The sequence below is a fragment of the Solanum verrucosum genome, unplaced genomic scaffold (assembly GCF_900185275.1).
Source record: "Solanum verrucosum unplaced genomic scaffold, falcon-dt-bn FXZP01000235.1, whole genome shotgun sequence".
Taxonomy (NCBI): Eukaryota; Viridiplantae; Streptophyta; class Magnoliopsida; order Solanales; family Solanaceae; genus Solanum; species Solanum verrucosum.
This window is the reverse complement of record NW_026019948.1, coordinates 209,314-235,272: the sequence shown is the minus strand read 5'-3', so window position 1 is coordinate 235,272 and position 25,959 is coordinate 209,314. Positions and strand designations below refer to the sequence as shown.

Below are 25,959 nucleotides of genomic sequence, written 5' to 3'. Positions count from 1 at the left end.
GTAGTGCTGCTTTTAGCAACTTATATTATACGTTGGAAAAATATTTGTTAGACTGTGAGGGTGTATATGCATCATATTTTTAATGAGGGGTATATTTTTCCATTTTCTTTTTTAAAATAAATTAATACACAACATTAATTTTTATTGGCTGTTATCATTTTAGGGAATTTTCCAGGTTATGTGGGTCCAAAGACTTGACAAAATTGGTTAGGACCAAATATACATAAAGTCTTGGCAACCATAACTTTGGTGGCAAAATTGTTCCTCTAATCAGTCCAAAGACTTCCCAAGTTGTCTTCTACTAAATTATTGTTTTAGGAAAAAATTCCAAGTTACGTGGGTCCTAAAGATTTGACAAACTGAAGAAGACCAAAATCAACCAAGTCTTGCAAACGTAAATGTGGGGGCAAAGATATACATCTAATTAACTGGTTCAAAAGATGCTCAAAGTTATATTTAATGGGCATAATATATAAACATGACTCTTAACTTTGTTTCAGTTAACAACTATGCTCTTTACCATTGGGTGTGCGTAGGGGTGACAAATGGTTGGATTGGATCGGATTTGGATGGATTAAATATGGATTGAGCAAAAATGGTTTGAATTACAATCCACCCAAATAAAATATGGATAAATATGAATTTGGTCAAATATGGTTTGGGTAAAATGGTTCTAACCCATTTAAAAAATTTGTTTTACAAAATAATAAATTACCCCCTCCCCCGGGCACCCCCCACCCCCATCCCCACCTTCCACCAACCTACCCCTAAATTTTTTTTGTTTTCCAAAAAAAAAAAAAAACTGTCTTTTTTTAAAAAAAATTACCCCTCCCCCCGGGTACCCCAGCCCCCCCCCCCCCACCTTCCACCAACCGACCCTTATTTTTTTTTTTGTTTTTCAAAAACAAAAAAAAAATCTATTATTTCAAAAAAAAAAAAATTTACCCCCTCCCAAGGGACCCCCCCCCCCCCACACCTTCCACCAACCTACCCTTAAATTCCAAAAACAAAAAAAAAATCTGTAAAAAAATTTACTCCCTCCCCCAGGCACCCCCCCACCTTCCACCAACCTACCCCTAATTTTTTTTTTTGTTTTCCAAAAAAATAATAATTTGTTTTTCAAAACAAAAAAATTTACCCCTGGGCATCCTATGTGTATTATGTCACTTAGGGCATATGTGTCTACTTCTTCAATTTTATACAAGCTTAAGTGTCTACCTAAGATGTCGTTGAAGCCAATTTTTTTTATTCAGAGATATTTTTATAAATTTGTATTCTTGAAAATAAAAAAACAACATTCATTTGTATGGCATTATCGTTTGAAGGCTTGACCAATTGGACAACCAAGTCTTGCAATTTTATTTTTTTTTAAAGAAAAACTTTAGACTTGTGCGTAGAGTTCGTGCCAAAATGTACAAATGGATACTTGACCCATACACATTATAATTTGGGTGAAATCTATTCAATTGACCACACTTGAGCCTTGGACAAGTTGTTCTTAAGTAGCACCAAAACATCATCTCTCTTCAGCATGTACTTCTCAACTAAATCATCTGCAGCAGTGACATCAGTTTGTGGGTGATACGTTGTACTCATAGCCAGAGAGGCGCCCTGGAGTCTATTAATTTCCTGCCAAAAAGAGTGAAGAAGTATCGGATACCTGTCAGTTACTATAGCTCGCGGAGGTCCATATAGTTTAATGACATTATAATACGCTGTGAAAGTGGATGACAATGGAATAAAATACCCATATTTTGACAAGCGGTATACAACAGTCATGATTGTGGACTTTCCCATAGAACTCAGAAGGCTAGCGATGAAGTCCATAGTGATCTCCTGAAACACCACATTCGGTATAGGCAATGGTTGCAGCAGGGCTGCGATTCATGTCCTTCATTTGTTGACACACTTGGCAAGCAGTCACAAAAGCTTGCATAGATGAGAGAATGAAAAGTACGAGCGATCCCAGCGTGACCACCAATAGGGGAAGAATGAAATTCTTGTAATAGACGGATGCATACTGGGGAATCAGAGTAGGTACTAGGTAGCAGTTTGGTGCTCAATGTCATGTTTAATGGTAAGCATTTTCGGATGGGATTGGGTGGCCAGTCGAATTTCATCAATCCAGTCAAAAGTTTGAATAAATAAGGCATTTAAAGTCCCTTCAACAGGTAATGTAAAGTAAAATAATCGATATGCTTTGGAGCAATGCTAAAGTTGCCTTTGTGGGACCTGTAGGGAGATAATATCTCAGATGGTCACTCAACTTTGCATACTTTACTTAGAAAGTCACTCAACTTTGAGTTGTTCACTTAGAAAGTCATCATTCAACTTTATTTATAACTCAAAAGTCATTAAGTTATTGGTATTTCACTTAGAAAGTCACTCAACTATTGATATTTCACTCAGAAAGTCACCCAACAAATTTAATAGTTTATTCATTAAATTTTATTGAAATCTAATTTTTGTTCTAAATTATTTTTTTAGAAATAATAAGATATTTATTTTAATTATCTTATTGACCTTCTTCAGTTATTTAATTAGAACTTTTTTGAAAAACGAACAGTAGCATTTTTTAGCATATTTAATTCCAGTAAAATAATTACTAAAACAGAAAAGCAATTTTTTCTCTCAATTGCTACTGTACGTTTAAAATAACAATCTCTATTATTTCTTAATAAATTAATAACAATGCTACTGTAGGTTTTAATTTTAATTTGTCAATTGCAACTGTACGTTTAAAACATAAATCTTTTACTAAATTAAAAGGAGTAATCAAAAAGATCAAAAAGATGCTCAGTGGCGATCTTTTATTTTGAAAAAACATAGTTTTAAAAAATTATATTTCAACAAAATTCAAAAAAATAATTAAAATGAGCACTTTTTATTTTTTAAAATTAGTTTAAAATAAAATTGTATTTCAACAAAATTTAATGAAAAAATATTTAAATTAGTTGGATGCCTTTTTAAGTAAAATATCATTAGTTGAACGACTTTCTAAGTGATATTATCAATAGTTGAATGACTTTTGAGTGATAAAACAAAGTTGAGTGACTTTCTAAGTAAACAACTCAAAGTTGAGTGACTTTCTAAGTAAACAACTCAAAGTTGAGTGACTTTCTAAGTAAACTACTCAAAGTTGAGTGACCATTTGAGATATTAACTCGACCTGTAGGTCATGATTCCGAGTCGTGGATTCATTGATGTTTGCCTGCATTACAATTTACAACCCTTGGAGGAGACCATTCTCCATTTCTTGCATGAATTGATACTTCTTGCATCGAGTTGTTCTTTCATTTTTTTTTAATCATGTAGGCTTTATAATCATAGCATTTTTTGTCATTGCGCTTTTTGTTTGTTGTCTTGATGTTATATGTCCCTTAGTCAAGTTACATTTACTATATGACTTGCCTATTTATATTCATATAGCTAATTTGTCTTTTGCAACACTAATAAATATTAAGAGGAAACAGGGACATTCATTGCAACCAACTAGCATGTTTGAAAACAGAATCATGCACAAATCAAGTTCTAAATCAAAACAAAAAAAGTGATCGATTCGGAACAAGAGATTCCAAGAACATGCTCAGCGTGCAAGAAGTTGAATCTTGATCTTTTGTAGCATAACAACAACATCTTTCATATTTGTCCTTCTTGCCGAAGATTCAGCACAACAATCTAATGCTACTTTCATGATTGATGCCACAACATCTAGCTCCTTCTGTAAGCGATTATCCATTGGTGTTACCGAATTGGCATCTACAACGTCCATTACTGCCTTGGGGAGTGAATAACTCACCCATTGCTTCAAGCTAAGATCTCCCTCAAACTCAGTAGGCTTTCTCCTAGTAAACGTTTCCAGCAACATGATCCCGTAACTATAGACATCACATTTTATTGACACCAGTCCATCCAGTCCATACTCTACAGTCAAACAATTAATTTAAATAGGCAATATACTTTCTTGATTGGAAAAAAAAAAAAAGACGAAAAATCAATGTTCAAATTAGTAAAAACAAAGAGACGTACCCGGTGCAATATAACCAAATGTTGCTAAGGTTTTAGTGTATAAATCACTCTCATCTTCACCAAGCAGTTTTGAATTACCAAAGTCGCTTAGGTGGGCAACCATATCCTCATCCAGCAAGACGTTACTAGGTTTTATATCACAATGAATCACGGGATAGGAGCATCCATGATGGAGATATTCCAACGAACATGCCACATCTATCATAATGCTTAGTCTCTGCCTGATGTCTAGGAAGTAGTTGTGGGAATACAAATACTTATCAAGACTTCCATTAGGCATATACTCAAGCACTAAAGCCTTAAAATCAAGGTTGGAACAACTAGTGATGACTTTTACGAGATTCCTATGGCGAAGGCTACGCAAAACTTCACATTCTGTATCGAAACTCTTGAATGCCGCTTCCAGTTGCAGATTGAACACTTTAACTGCAATGGCAGTCCCACTCCTGAGAACGCCTTTGTAAACAGAGCCAAAACTTCCAGAACCAATCAGATTAGTACTCTCGCTAAGTGAATCAGTAATCTGATTGGTTCTGGAAGTTTTGGCTCTGTTTACAAAGGCGTTCTCAGAAGTGGGACTGCCATTGCAGCTAAAGTCTTCAATCTGCAACTGGAAGCGGCATTCAAGAGTTCTGATACAGAATGTGAAGTTTTGCGCAGCCTTCGCCATGGGAATCTCGTGAAAGTCATCACTAGTTGCTCCAACCTTGATTTTAAGGCTTTAGTGCTTGAGTATATGCCTAATGGAAGTCTTGACAAGTATTTGTATTCGCACAACTACTTCCTAGATATCAGCCAGAGACTAAGCATCATCATAGATGTGGCATGTGCGTTGGAATATCTCCATCATGGATACTCCTCGCCCGTGATTCACTATGATATAAAGTCTAGTAACGTCTTGTTGGATGAGGATATGGTTGCCCACCTAAGTGACTTTGGTATTTCAAAACTGCTCGGTGAAGATGAGAGTGATTTATACACAAAAACCTTAGCAACATTTGGTTATATAGCACCGGGTACGTCTCTTTGTTTTTGCTAATTTGAACAATTTGACAAGCTTGTAGGCATATGACCATGAAGCTTGTTTATTGATAAATAAGCTCTTTGAGTATTGGGAGATCACTGCATAAACCATTGGGAAGATCTCCTGATAGGCTATTATATGAAATTGAAATGACTTCAATTCTAGAAATATTGAATATTGTGAATGGTATAGAACCCGTAAGCTGATTATTTTCTATGGATAACCAATTCAGGTTGTGAAGATTGCCAATCTCTTCAGGGATGTTTCCTTGAAGTAAATTGGCAGATATTTGTAAAGTCTCCAACCTTGAGGCGTTCGGGAGTGACGGAGGAATGGAACCGGTAAAACTGTTACTCCTAAGGTTTACAACTTGAAGTTGGTGTAAAAACCCAAACCAAGAAGGAATTTCCCCTCTGAAGCTGTTTAAACTTAAATCAAGAAACTTTAGCCGACGCAAATGTGCCATTTCTTGAGGCAAATTTCCATGGAAATGGTTGCTTCCCAAGTCAAGAGAAACAAGAAATGTGAGGTTTCCAAAATCACGGGGAATTCTGCCTGTAAGAGCCAAGTTGAAAAGCTTCAACGACTTCACTCACTGGTGACGAGAACCACAAATGACTCCAACCCAACGGCAAACAGAAATAGCAGGAGACCAACTTTCATTCAAGAAGTGAAAGGGGTCAGAACTAATTTGGGATTTAAAAGAGAGAAGAGCTAATTGATCAGTCGTAATGTTGGTTTGGGCTATAACATAGTGAAGCAACAAGAGTATTGTTAAGAATAAAATAGTGAAGGCTTTCTCCATTAGTGCAAATATTAGTACTAGTAACCTGTGGTTTTGAGACTTTGAATAGCAATAAGATCTCTTTTTAGGAGACTTTTCCATTCAACCAAGTCTTTCACATCTCAATCATAATTGTCAAATATGGTGGCAAAAAATTCCTCTAATCAGCCAAAGACATGACAAGTCAACCAAGTCTTGCTTTATTTATTGTGTGCTTAATTCTTTGTAAATAGTCTTGCTTTCATATTCACTAGAATTGTGTGATGAAAAGTAGTGCCACAGTTATTAACTTATACTGTTCTTTTTTCTCAGGTAATAAGCAACTCTCTAGCTCTTATGCTAAACACCTTCAAGGACTATGAACACATCTCTGGTCAACTAGTGAACATAAATAAATCTTGCTATTTGGTGGCTCCAAACACATGCTGATAGCAATTGAGGAATTAAATCAATCCATTGGTGTAACTGGTAAAGTTGATGACTGTTGACACCCAATTTTGGACCTCCACAATATAGATTAATCACTGAGCTTCTTAAATTCCAAACGATTTGAAATAATTAGTTTTTATAAAGTTCAAAATATTTTTCAAGTTACTTTTAGTTAGTTTTATCATTTTTATAATTTTTAAGTAATATATATGTTTTATCTAATTTTGTATATAATTAGTATAGTTTATGAATATTCGAAAACCGTCTCAAAAAAATTTTGTTAAATATTTGGTTAATTAGTTTAGTTATATAATAGTTTATATTTTAAATTATTTATTTAGTTTATAATTTTTAAGTAATATATATGTTTTATATAATTTTGTATATAATTAGTATAGTTTATGAATATTCGAAAACCATCTCAAAAAGATTTTGTTAAATATTTGGTTAACTAGTTTAGTTATATAATAGTTTATATTTTAAATTATTTTATTTAGTTTAAAATTAAGTTAATTATTTTATTTCGTTAAGAGTAAGAAGCTCATTAATTAATTTATATTAATTCGTCCTATTTAATTACTAGCCAAATTTACTAAATAAATTCAATTTGGCTACAATTTAAATTCATTTGGTCATTACTTATTTAATTACATTTTTCTGCCAACATTTTAAATCCATCAAAGACCAGGTTTTGGGCCTTACTTCCTTTTCTCAGCCCAAAATAACAAGGAAAAATTACTTAAATACACAACACTTCTTTACATATTCTCAATATTTCCCTACTCTTTTATTAAAATACAAAAATCCCTTATTTTCCCCCAATTCAACTTAACCGGATACTTTATTAGTTTAAGTATCCGCCCATTATTAATTAAAGTATCCGCGCTGCTATATTATGCATCCGCCCGTTAATTAAGTATCCGTGTTGCTAACAACTTAATAATTTAAGTATCTGCCCGTTATGAATTAAAGTATCCACGCTGCTATATTATGTATCCGCCCGTTAATTAAGTATCCGTGCTGCTAACAACTTAATAATTTAAGTATCCGCCCGTTATTAATTAAAGTATCCGCGCTGCTATAGTAAGTATCCACACTGCTATATTATGTATCCGAAAAACACTAAAAAAAGGGATTTTTGGTAATTAATGAAAGAGTAGGGAAAGGAAGTAATTTATTTCTTATACTATGTCATTTGCCTAATTTTTACAAATAACAATACACGGCAATACCAAAAGAAACCCAATTCTTAGACCATTATACTCCCTTCAGCAGCAACACCCATACCAGTTCAAACAATTAATTAAAAGATGCAATATTATACTTTCTTGATAGGAAAAAAAAAGAAATGAAAAATCAATGTTCAAATTAGCAAAAACAAAGAGACGTACCCGGTGCAATATAACCAAATGTTGCTAAGGTTTTAGTGTATAAATCACTCTCATCTTCACCAAGAAGTTTTGAAATACCAAAGTCGCTTAGCTGGGCAACCATATCCTCATCCAGCAAAACGTTACTAGGCTTTATATCACATTGAATCACGGGAGAGGAGCATCCATGATGGAAATATTCCAACGCACGTGCCACATCTATCATAATACTTAGTCTCTGCCTGATGTCTAGGAAGTAGTTGTGCGAATACAAATACTTGTCAAGATTTCCATTAGGCATATACTCGAGCACTAAAGCCTTAAAATCAAGGTTGGAACAACTGGTAATGACTTTCACAAGATTCCTATGGCGAAGGCTGCGCAAAACTTCACATTCCTGAGAACGCGTTTGTAAACAGAGCCAAAACTTCCAGAACCAATCAGATTACTCTTGCTAAGCGAATCAGTTGCTTGGAGCAATTCATAGAATGAAATTCTTTCTGTTGTTGCAATATACAATGAATCAGCTTGTTGAGGAGCTCTTTTACCTTTTCTATACCTTATCCATAGGAACAGAAAGGCGATAGGAACAAATACAAGTGCTATTCCTAGCAAAAGAAATAGAAGTAGCAATTTTATCATATTTGATCTATGCACTGATGAAGTGGGGCATGGTGGGACATTAAACCTTGAAAAACCACACAATGCTTCATTGTTGATGAAAAATTTACTCGAGAGGCTCTTGAAAGGACCCTCGAGGGTATTTCACCGTGCAACTTGTTGAATGAAACATTGAAACGCCCGAGGTATTGTAGTTTCTCCAAAGACATGGGAATAGTGTTGGGTTTGGGAAGGTGTGAATGGGAAATAAAAAAGAGAAAATGGAAAGAGGAAGAACCAATGAAAGTGGGGGAACCAATTTTGGAGGGAAATTGAAAAGTCATTGCAAAGTGCAAATGAAAAGTCATTTTTACAATATTGGTAGAAGAAAGGAAATTGTTGTCCTTATATTAGGAAACACTTCCTTTAGTTCTTAAAGGGTTAAGAATAAGGTGCCCCCTCGCGCCGTCGTCGTCGCTCGGCTTCGGTGATTGATTGATAATATTTTTGGACAAAAATTATTTAATCAATCTTGTTAATTCATTTCTTTTCTCTTATAAATTAATTCAGAATGATAGTTAAAATAACATAATTAATTTGGCGCAACGAAATTTATTTGAAATTCATATGCAACGGTAATAACATTTCGAAAAGTCGTTATTTTTCCCAAAAGACACAACCTTCTGGAAAAAATGGGTCTGAACAGAATTGTCTGAACAGACGCATTCCTTGTTGTAAATGGCTATAAATAGAGATGTTTTTTTTTCAGTTTTAAACACTGAAATTTTTTCCTCTCTGCATACATTTTCTTACATAAACAAAATTGTCGATCGACTGAGTCTGTGTGTGCTCTTGTTGTTGTTCTTGCATTCGCTGAAGTTATTGAAGTTTGAGGTGCCACTACTTCTTTAATAGGTTAATCCATTTTATCTTGGGAGGAATTAATCTGCAACCTCGGGTACAGTGAGAGGATTAAATTTCTTAAGGAAACACAGTGGTTTCTGTGGACTCGGATAAAAATCATTCTATCTATTTCATCTACTTTCTGTTTCTGCATTTTTGGACTAACTTGAATACAGGAGGTAACAATCTTAAGAAAGTTAATAGTTTATGTATTTAAGGTTTCTGGAGATTAAAACCTTTATGGTTTTCTACTCTGTTTGAATTTTTAAAATTCATTCGATTAACGATTAAAAGAACATAAAAACTTTATCGTTAAATCAGAAACAGTCTATGTAAGGATTTATTTTTTACTGGTAGTATTTCACATACTAAATTGCCTGCCATTTGTGACAGAAAAATGACTAATTCAAGTCAAGTAAACCCTGGAACAGTAAGTACTGCAACAACATCGGTTGCACACAATCGTTCAAATACTGCCCTAGCACCAGCTGAGAAACCTGCAAAGTTTTCTGGAGTCGACTTCAAGAGATGGCAGCAAAAGATGTTCTTCTATCTGACTACGTTGAGTCTGCAGAGGTTCATTAATGAGAACTTTCCTGTTATGTCGGATAAAACTCCGCCTGAAAAACGATTCTTGGTAACAGAAGCATGGACACATTCTGATTTTTTGTGTAAAAATTATATTCTGAGTGGCCTGCAGGATGATCTGTACAATGGTACAGTAATGTGAAAACCTCAAAAGAACACTGGGATGCTTTAGAAAAGAAGTACAAAACAGAGGATGCCGGAATGAAGAAGTTTATTGTGGCAAAGTTTCTGGACTATAAGATGATAGACAGTAAGACCGTCGTCACCCAAGTTCAAGAATTGCAGGTCATAATCCATGATCCTTTTGCTGAAGGTATAAATTTATTTAATACCTATGTTGGAAATATTAAGTTTATTCTTAATACTCACATAATCTTTAATGTAGGATTGGTTGTGAATGATGTTTTTCAAGTGGCTGCAATTATTGAGAAGTTACCTCCATTGTGGAAGGACTTCAAAAACTACTTGAAACATAAACGCAAGGAGATGACTGTTAAAGATCTCATGGTAAGGTTGAGAATCGAAGAGGACAACAAGGCCGCAAAAAAGAGGTCACGTGGTAATTCAGCAATATCTGGAGTAAATATTGTTGAAGAAGATCCCACAAAATCAAATAAAAGAAAGAAAGCATATGGTCCAAAGAGGAATCCTCCTAAGAAGAAATTCAATGGAAGTTGCTTCAACTGTGGCAAACATGGTCATAAGGCTACCGAATGTAGGGGTCCCAAGAAAGACAAGAAAAAGGATCAAGCAAATTTGGCTGAATCCAAAGGAGAGATGGACGATCTTTGTGCAATGCTTTCATAATGCAACTTGGTTGGAAATCCAAGAGAATGGTGAATAGATTCTGGTGCCTCATGCCATGTTTGTGCCAACAAAGATTTATTTTCATCATATACTCCAGCACCTACAGACGAGAAGTTGTTTATGGCAAATTCCGTTGTTGCAAAGGTGGAAGAAACTGGCATGATCCTCATAGAGATGACGTCGGGCAATGTGGTGACTTTGAACAGGGTCTCGTATGTTCCGAAATTGCGAAAGAACCTAGTTTCTATACCAGTTCTGACTAAGAATGGATTCAAATGTGTATTTGTTTCTGATAAAGTTGTAGTAAGTAAGAATGAGATGTATGTAGGAAAAGGTTACCTCACTGAGGGCCTTTTTAAACTCAATGTAATTGCAGTTGATATGAATAAAGATTATGTTTCTTCTTACTTGCTTGAGTCTAAATGTTTATGGCATAAACGTTTGGGACGTTAATAACAAAACCTTGCGAAAACTAATTAACTTAAATGTTTTGCCTAAATTTGAGTGCAATAAATCAAAATGTCAACTTTGCGTTGAATCTAAGTATGTTAAGCATCCTTATAAATCTGTTGCAAAGAATTCATATCCCTTAGAACTGATTCACACTGACACATGAAGTCAACACCAACACGTGGTGGGAAAAAGTATTTCATAACTTTTATTAACGATTGCACTAGATATTGTTATGTCTATTTGCTAAATGGTAAGGATGAAGCAATAGATGCATTTAGGCAATATAAAACTGAAGTTGAAAATCAGTTGGATAGAAAGATCAAAATTGATCAGAACTGATAGAGGTGGAGAATATGAATCTCTATTTGCAGAAATATGTTTGGAAAATGGAATAATCCATCAAACTACTGCTCCTTACTCTCCACAATCTAATGAAATTACAAAAAGAAAAAACTGAACTTTAAAGAAAATGATGAATGTCTTACTTATAAGTTCAGGTTTACCACAAAACTTGTGGGGGGGGGGGGGGGGGGGGCTATCCTTACAGCAAATCGAATACTCAATAGAGTGCCTCATACGAAGACACGTGTTATTCCATATGAGAAATGGAAAGGTAGAAAACCCAACTTGAAATATTTCAAAGTGTAGGAGTGTCTTGCCAAGGTCCAGGTTCCTATACCTAAGAGGGTGAAAATAGGGCCTAAAACTGTGGATTGTGTATTCATTGGATATGCCACAAATAGTAAAGCATGTTGATTTTTGGTTCATAAGTTCGAACATCCAGATATTCATGATAATACGGTAATGGAATCAAACAATGCTAAATTTTTTGAACATATTTATCCGTATAAAACTAAACTTGAGTCATCTAGTGGGGGGTCTAAACAACCTCGAGAAGAACCAAAAGAGAATGAAACCAATGAAGAAAGTCCAAGTCGCAGTAAACGTCAAAGGACAACTACTTCATTTGGATATGATTTTGTAACATTCCTTCTTGAAAGTGAGCCTCAAACATTCAAGGAAGCGATGTTGTCTAGCGACTCAACCTCTTGGAAGGAGGCTGTCAATAGTGAGATTGAATCAATCTTAAGCAATCATACCTGAGAGTTGGTTGATCTTCCTCCAGGGAACAAACCCTTGGGTTCAAAATGGATCTTCAAAAAGAAAATGAAAGATTATGGAACTATTGACAAATATAAAGCAAGACTTGTTGTCAAAGGCTTTAGACAGAAAGAAGGTCTTGATTATTTTGACACATACTCGCCAGTGACTAGGATTACATCAATTCGGATATTAATTGCCCTAGCTGCAGTATACGGTCGTGAAATCCATCAAATGGATGTGAAAACCGCCTTCTTAAATGGAGAGCTGGAGGAAGAGATCTACATGGAACAACCGGAGGGCTTCGTAGTTTCCGGCAAAGAAAAAAAATATGCAAACTTGTTAAGTAACTTTATGAACTAAAACAAGCACCGAAACAATGGCATGCAAAGTTTGATCAAACCATATTGTCAAATGGATTAAAGATCAATGAGTGTGATAAATGTGTTTACATTAAAGACACTACGGATTAGGAAGTCATTATATGCCTATATGTGGATGACATGTTGATAATGAGCAATGACATTGCCAATATAAAAGCTACTAAGCGTATGCTTGCTAATAAGTTTGATATGAAAGATCTAGGAGTAGCCGATTTGATATTGGGAATAAAGATTCACAAAACTCCTAACAGTCTAGCATTGTCTCAATCTCATTATATTCAAAAGGTACTTGAAAAGTTCAAGTATTTGAATTTTAAAAAGGCAAAGACCCCAATTGATGTGAACCTTAATCTTGCTAAGAATAAAGGTAAAAGTCAGTCTCAATTGGATTACATTAGAGTATTGGGAAGTTTGATGTATGTCATGAATTGTACACAACCAAACATAACCTGCGCTATTAGTAAGCTGAGTCGATACACAAGTAATCCCAATCAAAATCATTGGTTGGCAATGAAAAGAGTTTTGGGGTACTTAGAAGACACTCAAAACTATGATTTGCATTACAACAAATATCCAGCAGTTCTTGAAGGATATAGTGATGCAAATTGGATTACTGGGTCAACTAAAACGAAATCCACGAGTGGATATGTTTTCACTATTGGTAGATGAGCAATATCTTGGAAATCATCCAAACAAACATGTATAACTCGCTCTACAATGGAGTCAAAATTTATCGCCTTAGACAAGGCAGGTGAAGAAGCTGAATGGCTCCAGAATTTCTTAGAAGATATTATGTTTTGGCCCAAACCAATTGCCCATATATGCATACACTGCGATAGTCAAGCTGCAATAGGAAGGGCTGGAAGCGTTATGTATAACGGGAAGTCTCGTCACATAAGACGAAGACATAACTCTGTTAGACAACTACTATCTAGTGGAATTATCACAATTGACTATGTAAAGTCAAAGGATAATGTGTCAGATCTACTTACAAAAGGCCTAACTAGAGAGAGGGTTGAGAGATCATCGACGGGAATGGGACTATGGCCGAGAACAAGTCATCGTGGCGGTAACTCTACCTAGAAGACTGGAGATCCCAAGATCTAGGTTCAAGGAGATCAAACAAAGTCATAGATGACGGTTCAACATTGTCAAAACATATTTGATGGTCCATTCTCATGATGTGACAATGTTCAGTAACCAGGATAAAGACATAAGGACTTTTTAATGGTTTCTAAGTTTGATACAGGGTATATCAAATGGTGTATCTACGGGATAACACAGTTAGAAACCACATATGTAAGTGTGAAGTGTAAGCCGCTTCAAGGAGAATCCGATAAAGCCAGTTCTCTAAGCACTTATTAATCGAGATGTGTTCATGGCTTAAATGAACAAAACAATGAGAACCAAAAACAGTTCACGGGTTGATTGTGTGACTTATGTTGTCTAGGTATACACCAAAGCTCGACGGTTCAAAGATATCAAATCTACTGATTGACCGAGTATATACGATATATGTTCACTACGGAAAGTTTAAAGGGAAACCTACTTATCCAGATGCGATTAACTCTTACTTACAAGACACACAAGTTTTTCATGCATATGTTTTAACTATAGCCATTCCCCATTCATGTGGGGGATTGTTGGGTTTAGCAAGTGTGAGTGGGAAATAAAAAAAAGAAAATGGAAAGAGAAAGAACCAATGAAAGGGGGGGAACCAATTTTGGAGGGAAAATGAAAAGTCATTGCAAAGTGCAAATGAAAAGTCATTTTTACCATATTGGTAGAAGAAATGAAATTGTTGTCTTTATATTAGGAAACACTTTTTTTAGTTCTAAAAGGGTTAAGAAGAAGGTGCCCCCTCGCGCCGTCGTCGTCGCTCGCTCGGCCTCGACTTCGGCTTCGGCTTCGGATTTGGATTTGGCAAGTGATTGATTGATAATATTTTTGGACAAAAATTATTTAATCAATCTTGTTAATTCATTTCTTTTCTCTTATAAATTAATTCAGAATGTTAGTTAAAATAACAGAATTAATTTGGCGCAACGGAATTTATTTGAAATTCATATGCAACGGTAATAACGTTCCGAAAAGTCGTTATTTTTCCCAAAAGACACAACCTTCTGGAAAAAATGGGTCTGAACAGACGCATTCCTTGCTGTAAATGGCTATAAATAGAGATGTTTTTTCTGGTTTTAAACACTGAAATTTTTTCCTCTCTGCATACATTTTCTTACATAAACAAAATTGTCGATCGACTGAGTCTGTGTGTGCTCTTGTTGTTGTTCTTGCGTTCGTTGAAGTTATTGAAGTTTGAGGTACCGCTACTTCTTTAACAGGTTAATCCGTTTTATCTTGAGAGGAATTAATCTGCAACCTCGGGTACAGTGAGGGGATTAAATTTTTTTAAGGAAACACAGTGGTTTCTGTGGACTCGGATAAAAATCATTCTGTCTATTTCATCTACTTTCTGTTTCTGCATTTTTGGACTAACCTGAATACATGAGGTAACAAATAGTTCCCGATATATTATTATGTGAAATGTCTAGGTATTCCAAAGCTATCATGTTGCTCATTGAGTCAGGTATAGATCCTTGCAACTTGTTGTGTCTCAAAGAAAGATGCATCAGATTTTGCAATCCTCCAATTTCTCTAGGAATTCCATTTGAGAATTGATTCATCGACAGATCCATCTGTATCACAGCCTTTAGATTTCCAATTTCCGGAGGTAAAGAACCAACCATGTTGTTTGATGATAAGTCAAGAACCATTAGATCTTTAAGATTTCCTAAGCTTGTTGGTATATTGGAACTCAATTTATTGGAATCCATATGTATCTCTCTAAGGAAAGTAACATTTCCTAAACAATTAGGAACAGATCCTGAAAGTTGATTTTGACCCAAGTCAATAGCACCCAAATGCTGCACTTTACATATATGATCTCCAATAAATCCAGTAAGTTTGTTGTACTGAAAATACATACGCTGAAGGTTTCTCAAGTTCTCAATTGATGTAGGAATCGATCCACTCAAGTTATTTAGGGAGTGTAGATGAGTCAAATATCCAAGAGAATTGGGAATCAATCCTGTGAGTTTGTTTTATGAAAGCTCTAGTCTAGTAAGCTTTGAACAATTGGAGATAGAATGAGGAATAATCCCAACAAGATTGGTTAAGCGACCCATATAAAGTATTTCAATGTTGGTATGTTTGGTGGTAGAGTTCCTGATAGATTGTTGGCTGAAAGAGCCATTATTCTCAGTGCTGAAATGTTGAATATCTCCATTGGAAGTGAACCACCTTAGCTGCCTCTTCCTCAAAGATAAAACATATATACCTGTGAAATGGTTACCTCCAACATACAATGTCTGCAAGTTACTCAATCTTCCAATTTCACTATGTATTTGTCCATCAAAATCATTTCCGGATAGAGACAATATTTGAAGTTGTGAACAATTTGACAAACTTATAGGCATATGACCATGAAGCTTGCTTCATGATAGATGAAGCCTTCTGAGTATCGGGAGATCATTGCATAAACCATTGGGAAGATTTCCTGATAAACTATTGTCTGTAAATGCAACGACTTCGATTCTAGAAATATTGATAATTGTCGATGGTATAGAACCCGTAAGCTGATTATCTTTTATGTACAGGTTGTGAAGATTGCCTATCTCTTCCGGGACGTTTCCTTGAGTAAATTTTCAGATATTACTAAACTCTCCAACCTTGAGGCATTCGAGAGTGACGGGGGAATGAAACCAGTGAAACTATTATTTCTAAGATTTAAAACTTCAAGCTGGTGTAAAAACCCAAACCAAGAAGGAACCTCCCCACTGAATTTGTTCAAACTTAAATCAACAAACTTAAGCCGACGCAAGCGTGCCATTTCCTGAGGCAAATTTCCATGGAAATTGTTACTTCCCAAGTCAAGAGAAACAAGAAATGTGAGGTTTCCAAAATCGCGTGGAATCTTGCCTATAAGAGTCATGTTGGAAAGATTCAAGGACTTCACTCGCTGGAAACGATAGTCACAAGTGACTCCTACCCAATGACAAACAGAAATATTCAGAGACCAACTTTCATTCAAGTAATGACATGGGTCTGAACTAATTTGGGATATCAAAGAGAGAAGAGTTAATTGATCCGTAGAAACATTGGTAGGAGTCATGGCTGAAGTAGGTATAACATAGTGAAACAACAAGAGTAATGTTAAGAGAAAAGATCTCGCCGTCCTTCTCCATATGTACATATATTAGTGTTTAGGAGACTTTTCTTTGGAATCTTTTTTCAAGGAAAAAGGAAAAACTACTTTTCTTCATTCATTCCATCATTCAATGTAATAAGTAGACAGATATTCAAGTACTGTTGAAACCACTCATTTTAGATAAGTAGATGGTCTTCTTCTTGTTGTTTTCACTTAATTTGTTGAGATGTTAATAAAAATGACAAAAAAGAATGTGAATCTACCAAGTCTTGCTTTCATTTTCAACTTCTAACCGTTGGTATAAATCTATGAATTTTTATCATTATGTAGTGTCATATATATAGTTTCTCACACTATTCCATATTAAGTGAATTTATGAGGCAATACATATTCATTAGGAAAAAAATTTAGAATATAAACTGAACATCATTTTCCACTTTTGCCCTTTTAATTATTCTCAAATTACTTTTGAAAATATTAATAACTCAAAGTAAAATCATAAATATGAGCAATCAACTCTCTTAAAATTATCACCTGAAAATTGTAAATGAGGAGCAAAAATGGAAAAAAAGAAATGCAACAACTCTTTTGAATTTTGAACAATCCACTTAATTTTTAACATTAAAAAAAGGCTCAATAATTTACTTAATATGAAACGGAGGAAGTATCAATGCTTATCACTTTGAAAGCAGAATCAAGATACAATATCTTTTGTTTGTTATTTTTTGCATGTGTTTTTATTTGTTAATTCTTTAGTTGTTAACTGTGTAACTTGCTAAACTTTTATGTAGAAGTATATGCCTTGAGATAGTGAAGCTTTAACAATATTCAAGTAAATTTCATATTTTTTACTAATTGATAGGGATTAATACACGTATATTTGTATAAAAAAAACATACACTAATTTCATACATTTAGAATTGTTCAAGTTCATTTCAAAGTAAAAAAAAATCATATATTATTAAAAGTGGGAAGCCTCGAGTTGCAAAGTTGAATTACCATTTTATCCCTATACTAAATTAAAATATTATAAAATATCTAATTAATTAAATATTAAATATGCCTAAATTGCTAAGTTGATTCACTTATTGTTAAAATAAAGTAGGAGAATGAAGATCAGTTGTAAAAATAATTAATGATAAAGTTACGAAAAACTATTAGAGAAACTTTTCGTTTCTCTATCTGATCAGTTTAAGGTGTAATTTCTATCATAATGTGTATTAATACCACACCTCCACTATCTCATCATTAATCTTCACACCTTCGTAATCTTCCCACACTCTCAAGATATTAATGGCATGATTATGATACCTTTTGATTTTACTCAATGATGCCCTATAAATTGTGGTATTTGACGCTAACAATCTATACACTTTGAAGAGACTTAGGTACATTTGGAAGAAATAAAAAAAAAAAATTGTGTATATTTCTATTGTTTTTATCCTTTAGTAATAATATCACTTTTAGTTTCAGTTCATAACACTGATCACGCTAATTCTCCTTATATTCATTTGTTGTTAATAGAAAGGAAATGTGTACAGATTGTTAGATCTTTTAATGGAGTTTACAACGAGAGAAGGGATGTTGAAATCTTCCCAGAGGTTGAAATCAATCTTTAAAAGAACAAGTTGGACTTTGAGCAACTTTATTGATAACCATGATCATTTTCATGTTCTATGAAATTACATTATTCCTATATTTGTTATTTCCTTTTTTTTTATCAGATCTGATATTTCAAATCCTTGAATGAATTCTACTGTAACGATTTGTTCATTATGATAATTTATTTTAATATTATGTTGACATTAGATATTATTGTACGAAAATGCTTTGTTTGGGACCAAAAGCCGATGATCTCGTCATACTTAAAGCTTTGAACATCTAGATAATATCTATTGGAATATATATATATATATATATATATATATATATATATATATATATATATATAAAACAATGGTTGTTGCATGACCTACCAATAAAAATAAATTTATTCATGTAAAAATCTAAGTTGCAAATAACAATATTTTAATTTTCGAATTATATTCATGCTTTAGATAAGTTATTTTTTATTTTTTTATGTATAATTATTATTATTTTAAAAAAACTCCTTGTTATGATATTAAATGTCATATTTTTTCCTGTTGTTTTTAACACGTCATGAGATCAAAAGAGAATTATTAAGAAATTGCAATCGAAGTTTGTAATTGAAGATGTTTTGATCTAATATATATACTCAACAGTTAACACAATATACCGCAAGGAGTATAAATCACATATTGTCAACCGTTTGATGCAATGTTAATTAATAATTTTGTTTAGCTTTGGCTGCATTTTATATTAATTGCTGTGTTTGGCAATTTTCATTTTAAAGAAAATTATTAGCTTGTAGACTTCACAATTTATAATGTGTTTTAGTTTCTATTTGAGGAATCAATTATTGAATAGGCAGTGAGAAAATCGCATTTCGTGATTCAAGTAGTAAGCTCGGATTTAAGATTGAGAAAGGAATTTTTCAAGTGCAACTTGAAATTTTCTACTATTTTAACATCTCATTATAAATAATTTTTTTAATTATTTTATTTGATTAAATATAATTCTTACACAATATAACACGATAATCATGTTTCAATTTTAACATCTATCAGTAGTTCATTATAAACTTTATAAAATAGAAATATAATTAAAAATTAAACTAATCTAACAGTTTCTTAAAATTCATCCCTTAACTATAACTCTCCAAATTAAGAAATCTGCAACCTGAGATGAGAGTTTTAAATAAATTTTACCTCTTTCAAGTATTGAATCGTCATGACATCATAAATATTGAAGGGGTGTCACTCGTTAGTGATTTTAATTTTTGTGAAGTGAAGAAGGGGGTGACAATTTAAAATAATGTGAGATTATCTTATATCTAAGTATACAAGAAATCACATTTTAAATGTCTAAACCACTTATAAATTTGCTATAGATAAAGAAGAGTTTATTCTTGTATGCACGTGTATTTCATTCTTTAATATCAATTTTCTAACAATCCATCATTATATTGAGGGCCTTCAAAAGCAATAATCATTCTATTAAATACTAATATTATAATTTTGTGAAAGACAAAATTAAATATAATCATAATCGTAATAAATATTATATAATAACTTTGCATGTCCATATTTTTTTGTTTTTACTAAATTTTATCACTGGATATTATGAATACTTGTCAATTTTCTGAGGTATGTTATTTTAAAACATGAGAACTTTTCTGGTTAGAATGATTTGTTATTATCATTGGATATCTCATAGTTTACTCCCTTTAATGTATGTTTTTTCTCGTTGTTTTGTTGTCTCCTTAAAATTGTATTGATTATTTTTTGTTTGGTATGTATATGATCTCACTTGGACAAAACTTTCGTCCTTTTAATGTTTTTTCTTTTTTTCCTTCTCATTCAGCTCTACTTAATATTTTTGGTGTGAGTTATGACTATTTTCAGCAAGCTTAATTTGAAGAATATGAAACAAAACTTTCTCTAAATAAAAGTAATATCTTAAGCTACAAAAGATATGTCTATTAACATAGATTTGTTGTCCTTTATGTCCCAAGTCATTGCTGAGCATTTGAGTTATCTAGGTTAGACTCATTTTTAATTTTTTAATGTTCGAGAATATTTCTTTAACATGAGTCTAGAATCCAACATTTTGATCTACTTGTACTTTCATAATGCAACAACTATACATACATATTTCTGAAAAAGTCATAAAGTTGCATTCATGACGCATCTAGAAGGGCCTTCAAAGCACCAGTTTAATGAAGAATGAATTTCTAAAAGGGTCAACAATATTATTTTGTTGTTGTATTTCAAATTTATTTTTCTCCTTCTATAAATTTTGTTAGAGTAACAAAGTAACAATAATGAAAAGTGGTGAGCGTTTGACCTCAGACAAGTAGATTGTCTCTAAAAAAATTATTTATGTTGTTGTGGTGTACATTTTTAACAGTCTTAATTTATTTAAAACTAATATTGATTATCGAAAACTTTTATATAATTTGTTTTTAACAAGGAGTTATTCTAATCATAAAATTATGAATTCTGTATTTTTCATGTACAAAAAAAAATATAAAAAACTATGTTTAATCGCTACATAAAAACATCACTCAGTTTTAACAAGACAATTATATCATGATAAATTATGTAAAAGATAAAAATGATTACATATCAAGATATTTTTAATCATTCATTTATATATTTAAAATTCTTGAGATATGTGGTAATGTCAAATCATTTAATTTGAAATGTTCTTAAAACCTACTAAAATTTACTTTTTTCTTCTTATAACAGTCGATTATTGGAAAGGTTGTTCAAAAGCTTAGAAAGATTATTTTCGCGCGAGTAAATTATCTAGTAAAAATATAATTAACTCTACAATCGACTTTGTCAAAAAAATCTCAATAGTTCAATTCATTGACTATCTGAATTTTCACATTATTGGTGAGGGTTCGATTCTCATCTTACAATCTCCTTTTCTATTTTCCCTTCTCCAAGTAAAAAACAAGCAAGAGACTTCATCATTTTTATATATTGCATAATGTTTATGTTCTCTGATTCATGTGAATGTATTTGATTAGATAGTGCATAATTATTTAAAAAAATAAAAATAAATTATGATCTAAAATAAATTATAAAAAATTTATAGCAATAATTATTTCATTAATGTTAAAATGAGATATTTAACATCATATTTTAATTAAATATGAAAAACTGCCATTCTTCTTGATACCAAGCCACAAAAATAGAGTTGAAAAGAGTATAAATTTGAATTAGTTCACTAACTTCTATCACATTTCAAAAAAGAAATAGTTTAGTACTTCTTATTCATATTTTTATAGCATATAAAATAAAATTTTGGGGCCTTCAATTTGGGGGTCTAATTGTCTAAAGCACTTGATGTAGTGGCTTTCCCATTCAACCGACACTGATAACATATAAGGGGAAGTCTCTAACACTTTCTTTCACTACACTAATCTCAATATAAACACGATATAATACTTTTCATCTTTTACCCTCTATGTTTTCTTGTGTATAAAATAATGGAAGATCTTCACTATTTATAGAAAAATTATAGGGTAGTAAATGAAATGTTGTTGCACAATCACATTTCACATGAGTCATTAATTTTAATTAACTATTGAAATGCTCAAATACTTGAACTGAATTTTGCTCCAACACATTACATAAGAATACTGCGCAAAATTAAAGGTAAAAGAACACAAACTCACTCATCCTCTGCATCAGTAAAAAGCACTAAACAAAGGATAGAAGCACTGAACTCATTCTGTTTCAAGATGGTCAATTTAGTTTTAGTTAAAAGGAAATAATGATATTTATTGCAACCATCTAGAATTTCTGAAAACTGAATCATGCACAAATCAAGTGCTAAAAAAAACAGAAGCAATCTTTACATGAATCCAAAAATTTAGCAAACAAGTGATTGGTTTGTTACAAGAGATTCTAAGAAATTGCTCAACATGTAAGAAGTTGAATCTTGATCTTCTATAGCATCCCTACAACATCTTTCATGTTTGTCCTTCTTGTCGGAGATTCAGCACAACAATATAATGCTACTTTCATGATTGATGCCATGATATCTAACTCCTTCTGTAAGCGATTATCCATTGGTGTAACCAAGTTGGCATCTACAACATCCATTACTGCCTCTGGGAGTGAATAACTCACCCATTGCTTCAAGTTAAGATCTCCCTCAAAATCACTAGTCTTTCTCCTAGTAAACATTTCCAGTAACATAACCCCGTAACTATAGACATCACATTTTGTTGACACCAGTCCATCCAGTCCATACTCTATAGTCAAACAATTAATTTAAAGATGCAATATACTTTCTTGATTGAAAAAAAAAAAAAGACGAAAAATCAATGTTTAAATTAGCAAAAACAAAGAGATGTACCTGGTGCAATATAACCAAATGTTGCTAAGGTTTTTGTGTATAAATCACTCTCATCTTCACCAAGCAGTTTTGAAATACCAAAGTCACTTAGGTGGGCAACCATATCCGCATCCAGCAAGACATTACTAGGCTTCAGATCACAATGAATCACGGGCGAGGAGCAACCGCATGGTGAAGATATTCCAAAGCACATGCCACATCTATCATAATGCTTAGTCTCTGCCTGATGTCTAGGAAGTAGTTGTGGGAATACAAATACTTATCAAGACTTCTATTAGGCATATACTCGAGCACTAAAGCCTTAAAATCAAGATTGGTACAACTTGTAATGACTTTGACGAATTCCTATGGCGAAGGCTGCGCAAAACACCACATTCTGTATCAAAACTCTTGAATGCCGCTTCCAGTTGCAGATCGAACACTTTAACTGCAACGGCAGTCCCACTTCTCAGAACACCTTTGTAAAGAGCCAAAACCTCCAGAACCAATTAGATTACTCTCGTTAAGCGACTCAGTTGCTTGGAGCAGTTCATAGTATGAAATTATTTCTGTTGTTACAATAGACAATGAATCAGCTTGTTGAGGATCACTTTTACCTCTTCTATACCTTATCCATACAAACAGAAAGGTAATAGGAACAAATACGAGTGCAATTCCCAGCACAAGAAATAGAACAAGCATTTTTTTCCTATTTGATCTATGCTTTGATGATGTGGGGCATGGTGGGACACTAAACCTTAAAGAACCACACAATGCTTCATTGTCGATGAAAAACAGACTCGAGAGGTTCTTGAAAGGACCCCCCCCCCCCCCCGAGGGTATTTCACCGTGCAACTTGTTGTCAGAAACATTGAAATACTTGAGGTATAGAAGTTTCTCCAAAGACATACGAATGATTCCTGATATATTATTATGAGAAATTAAGGTCTAAGGATTCCAAGCCTACCATGTTGCTGATTGAGTCAGGTATAGATCCTTGCAACTTGTTGTGTCTCAAAGAAAGATGCACCAGATTTTGCAATCCTCCAATTTCCCTAGGAATTCCATTTGTGAATTGATTCATTGACAGATCCATATATGTCACAGCCATTAGATTTCCAATTTCTGGAGGTAAAGAACCAACCATGTTGTTTGACGATAAGTCAAGAAACACTAAATCTTTAAGATTTCCTAAGCTTGTTGGTATATTGGAACTCAATTTATTGGAAGCAAGATATATCAATCTAAGGGAAGCAACGTTCCCTAAACAATTAGGACGAGATCCTGAAAGTTGATTTTGTCGCAAGTAAATTTCACCCAAATGCTGCTGCAATTTACAAATGTTATCTCCAATAAATCCTGTAAGATAGTTGTTACTCAAGTTGAAGCGCTGAATGTTTCTCAAGTTTCCAATTGATGTGGGAATTGATCCAACCAAGTTGTTTCCATAAAGATCAAGGTCTAATAAGTTGCCAACTTCATTTGGAATTCGGCCTATTTTGCAATTGCAGAGGGAAAATTCAACAAGAGATATGGAAAGAATAGAAAATGACTCCTCATGAAAGTCTCTAAGCCAACACTTATATATATGAAAACACCCCTTGTTGAAAATTCATCCACCAATACTTATATACATAAAAATTTAAAAGAAAATGCCTTGGCTCATTCTAAATCATAGAAAAGTTAGTTATCCATTAAGTGAAGAGCAAGTGAAAGGTATGCTCAAGAAATATGATAAAAATAAAGATGGTAAACTTAGCAAACACGAATTAATATTAGCTTTTAAAGAGATGGGGTTACATTTTTGTCGTTGGAAAGCTGGGAAAGCCCTTCGTTTGGCGGATAATAATTGTGATGGATATATTAATGAAGATGAAATGAGCGAGTTCGTCCACTATGCTTCGAGATGGGGCTTTAAGATTTCTTAACAGGTATTGAATACCAGGTGGGAAACGTTGAAAAAAATATAGGCAGGGTTTTATATATGTTTTTTTGTGTTGTTGTGTCTTTTTTTTTTTTTTTTTTTGAGAACCAAAGATATCTTGTAATATTTGGGGAAAAAATGGGTCATTTGGGTGTTGTAATGTATATGTATTGTTGCTATGTAATTGACATGTGGGACACGTATTATTGTCGATGTTCAATGTTTTAATTTCCATGTAATTGTATAATTCTGTTCTAGAAGCTAACCAAATTAATTTTTATTTATGGGTAGCAGTGAGATTACTCATATTTTTTTTCTGTTCGTGCTTAGGGCATATTGAAGCAGATTAATTATCCACAATTAATGAAATCGACAATATTTTGAAAAATTAAAACAAGTAATCTTAACTTTTAGAATATAGTATTAAATTATAGTGAATATATATATAATTTATTTATAGTGAATGTAACAGAGAGGCGTATCCAGGATTTTGAAATGATGGGTGCATTATTACAAAAAGGTTGATCTAAAATATAAATTTGATCGGTTGGACATTTAGGTTCTTATTACTGAAAATCGTTAAAATTAATATTATAGGTCCAAAACTAATTAAAATGTCAAAAGTGTTACCAATAACTACTTAGGAGGTGTTAACTAATTTTACAAAGAAAAATAAAACAAGATAAATATAAAATTCAAATTTCTAACCTCACGTAGAGAGGTGCACCCAGTCATCATATCATTTTATGATATGGATTCACACATCTATATTTCAACATTTTTCAAAAATATAACACTACTATTTATGATCTCGGAAGGGGAGCATGGGTTCACGTGAACCCGGTAACCCCTCCTTGGATACGCTTCTGATGTAACACATATAACTCTATGATTATATCATGGATTGCTTCACCCTTAATTAAAGATATCAATACTAGGTATAGAGAAAATTATGTTGGAATGGTCTAAATTTAGTCAGGGTTATAAAACGGACTCTCAACACCACGTGGGAACCCCCCAAAAAAACACTCTATTATTATAATCATATATGATTTTATTTTATTCCAACCTATATCTGTGGAGCAGGCAAGTGCAGAATCTTTTTGGCGCAAAGTAAAGGTGTACAAATATATATTTAAGTGATTCCATATATTGTTATTTTCTTAGACCATATATAGTTTATTAACAACATATCTAACTAATATTTAATAATAAATCATCAGCCGAAATTTAGGTAATCCTCCAATTTAGTAGAATTAAGATAAAGACTTTCATGATTGCCCAGTTTTTGACAAGTTATTACTTATTACTTTGCCTTTTACAATATGTTTTACTATTTTTTTAAAGAAGTTGCTATTAGTCAGTTAATGTAAATATGTTTTATTTTTAAATATAAAAATTATGTTTATTGTATAACAAATGCTCG

At 33.0% G+C, this 25,959-nt stretch overlaps 1 pseudogene; it reads right to left on the bottom strand.

Annotated features, from left to right (window-relative positions):
- Positions 1–3,586: 3,586 nt before the first annotated feature.
- LOC125813589 (receptor kinase-like protein Xa21) lies at positions 3,587–24,275 on the bottom strand (annotated as a pseudogene).
- Between the last annotated feature and the right edge of the window lie 1,684 nt (positions 24,276–25,959).